Source organism: Salvelinus fontinalis, unplaced genomic scaffold (assembly GCF_029448725.1).
Source record: "Salvelinus fontinalis isolate EN_2023a unplaced genomic scaffold, ASM2944872v1 scaffold_0101, whole genome shotgun sequence".
Classification (NCBI taxonomy): Eukaryota; Metazoa; Chordata; class Actinopteri; order Salmoniformes; family Salmonidae; genus Salvelinus; species Salvelinus fontinalis.
Window position 1 is genome coordinate 56822 of NW_026600310.1, and position 3110 is coordinate 59931.

The 3110-nt window shown below is 43.8% G+C and overlaps 1 long non-coding RNA gene across 8 annotated transcripts in view; it reads right to left on the minus strand.

The window, feature by feature from the left end:
- Positions 1 to 1266: 1266 nt before the first annotated feature.
- The window catches only part of LOC129843259 (uncharacterized), a 6491-nt gene continuing 4647 nt past the window's right edge, over positions 1267 to 3110 (minus strand). For 2 of the 8 annotated variants that reach the window (XR_008757802.1, XR_008757803.1), the window contains one exon: positions 1267 to 3110. This exon is cut by the window's right edge and continues 1738 nt beyond it. This is a non-coding gene — a long non-coding RNA (uncharacterized LOC129843259). The other 6 variants (XR_008757800.1, XR_008757801.1, XR_008757796.1 and 3 more) reach the window with 5 other exon arrangements.

Consider the following 3110-nt stretch of genomic DNA (forward strand, 5'->3'; position numbering starts at 1 on the left):
CATGAGATATTTCTACAACTTGATTGGAGTACACCTGTGGTAAATTAAATTGATTGGACATTATTTGGAAAGGCACACACCTGTCTATATAAGGTCTGACAGTTGACAGTGCATGTCAGAGCAAAAACCAAGCCATGAGGTCGAAGGAATTGTCTGTAGCGCTCTGAGACAGGATTGTGTTGAGGCACAGATCTGGGGAAGGGAACCAACACATGTCTGCAGCATTGAAGGTCCATGAGAACGCAGTGGCCTCCATCATTCTTTAATGGAAGATGTTTGGTACGTTTGGGCCGCCCAGCTAAACTGAGCAATCAGGGGAGAAGGGCCTTGGTCAGGGAGGTGACAAAGAACCCGATGGTCACTCTAACAGAGCTCCAGAGTTCCTCTGTGGAGATGGGAAAACCTTCCAGAAGGACAACCATCTCTGAGGCACTCTACCAATCAGGCCTTATGATAGAGTGGCCAGACAGAAGCCACTCCTCAGTGAAAGAAACATGGCGGCCCACTTGGAGTTTGCCAAAAGGCATCAAAAGACCATCAGACCATGAGAAACAAGATTCTCTGGTCTGATGAAAGCAAGATTGAACTCTTTGGCCTGAATGCCAAACGTCACGTCTGGAGGAAACCTGGAACCATCCCTACAGTGGCAGGGACTGGGAGACTAGTCAGGATCGAAGCAAAGATGAACGGAGTGCAGAGAGATCTTTAATGAAAACATCCTGTATATACTTTACAGCCTGTATTTCCAGGACCAGTCAAAAAACACCTACTCATGCCCGGGTTATTCTTTTTTTGACCATTTTCTACATCGTAGAATAAGGAGTGGTTTCGGGACAAGTCTCTGAATGACCTTGAGTGGCCCAGCCAGAGCCCGGACTTGAACCCGATTGAACATCTCTGGAGAGACGCTAACCATTCAACCTGACAGAGCTTGAGAGGATCTGCAGAGAAGAATGGGAGAAACTCCCCAAATACAGGTGTGCCAAGCTTGTAGCATCATACCCAAGAAGACTCAATTTTACATTTTACATTTTTAGTCATTTAGCAGACGCTCTTATCCAGAGTGACTTACAGTAGAGTGCATACATTTTATTACATTTTTTACATACTGAGACAAGGATATCCCTACCGGCCAAACCCTCCCTAACCCGGACGACGCTATGCCAATTGTGCGTCGCCCCACGGACCTCCCGGTTGCGGCCGGCTGCGACAGAGCCTGGGCGCGAACCCAGCCCAGCCTGGGTGCGAACCCAGAGACTCTGGTGGCGCAGCTAGCACCGCGATGCAGTGCCATAGACCAAAAGTGCTTCAACAAAGTACTGAGTAAAGGGTCTGAATACTTATGCAAATGTAATATTTCCGTAAAAATATATTTAAAAAACATCAGAAACTGCAAACGTTTCCAAGGCTGTAACCTAACAAAATGTGGAAAAGGTCAAGAGGTCTGAATACTTCCCAAAGGCGCTGTATATACAGTAGCAATACAAAGTATGTGAAGCCTTTGGAAATACCTCTATTTCTGCATAAATTGGTAATCTAACTCACAACAATACACACACATTGTGTGCTTAAACTTATTAAAAATAATACCAATCATTGTATTTCTCTTGTCTATATTGAATACATCATTTAAACATTCACAGTGCAGGTTGGATGTGAACCCCAAGGCTAATGACTTCTCTAAAAGATAAAAGGAGTCAGGAGTCAGTTAACCTGGAGTCCAATCAATGAGATGAGATTGGAGATGTTGGTTAGAGCTGCCCTGCCCTATAAACAACACTCACACAGTCTGAGATTGGAGATGTTGGTTAGAGCTGCCCTGCCCTATAAACACCACTCACAAAATGTTAGTTTGTTATTCACAAGAAGCATTGCCTGATGTGACCCATGCCTCAAACAAAAGATCTCAGAAGACCTCAAATTAAGAATTGTTGACTTGCATAAAGCTGGAAAGGATTACACAAGTATCTTTAAAAGCCTTGATCTTCATCAGTCCACAGTAAGACAAATAGTCTATAAATGGAGAAAGTTCATCACTGTTGCTACTCTCCCTAGGAGTGTTCGTCCTGCAAAGATGACTGCAAGAGCACAGCGCAGAACGCTCAATGAGGTTAAGAAGAATCCTAGAGTGTCAGCTAAAGACTTACAGAAACCTCTGGAACATGCTAACATCGCTGTTGACGAGTCATACGATACGTTAAACACTAAACAAGAATGGTGTTCATGGGAGGACACCACGGAAGAAGACACTGCTGTCCAATAAAAACATCTGGAGTTTACAAAAGTGCACCTGGATGTTCCACAGCGCTACTGGCTAAATATTCTGTGGACAGATGAAACTACAGTTGAGTTGTTTGGAAGGAACACAACACTATGTGGAGAAAAAAAGACACAGCACACCAACATCAAAACCTCATCCCAACTGTAAAGTCTGGTGGAGGGAGCATCATGGTTTGGGGCTGCTTTGCTGCCTCAGGGCCTGGACAGCTTGCTATCATAGACGGAACAATGAATTCCCAAGTTTATCAAGACATTTTGCCGGAGAATGTAACGCTATCTGTCCGCAAATTGAAGCTGAAGAGATGTTGGGTGATGCAACAGGACAACGACCCAAAACACAGAAGTAAATCAACAGAATTGTTTCAACAGAACCAAAAACACGCCTTCTGGAGTGGCCCAGTCAGAGTCCTGACCTCAACCCGATTGAGATGCTGTGGCGTGACCTCAAGAGAGCAGTTCACACCAGACATCCCAAGAATATTGCTGAACTGAAACAGTTTTGTAAAGAGGAATGGTCCAGAATTCCTCCTAACGTTGTGCAGGTCTGATCCACAACTACAGAAAACGTTTGGTTGAGGTTATTGCTGCCAAAGGAGGGTCAACCAGTTATTAAATCCAAGAGTTCACATATTTTTCCCTGTGAATGTTTACACGGTGTGTTCAATAAAGACATGAAAATGTATAATTGTTTGTGTTTTATTAGTTCAAGCAGACTGTGTTTGTCTATTGTTGTGACTTAGATGAAGATCAGATCAAATTTTATGACCAATTTATGCAGAAATCCAGGTAAAGGGTTCACATACTTTTTCTTGCCACTGTACACTGAGGAG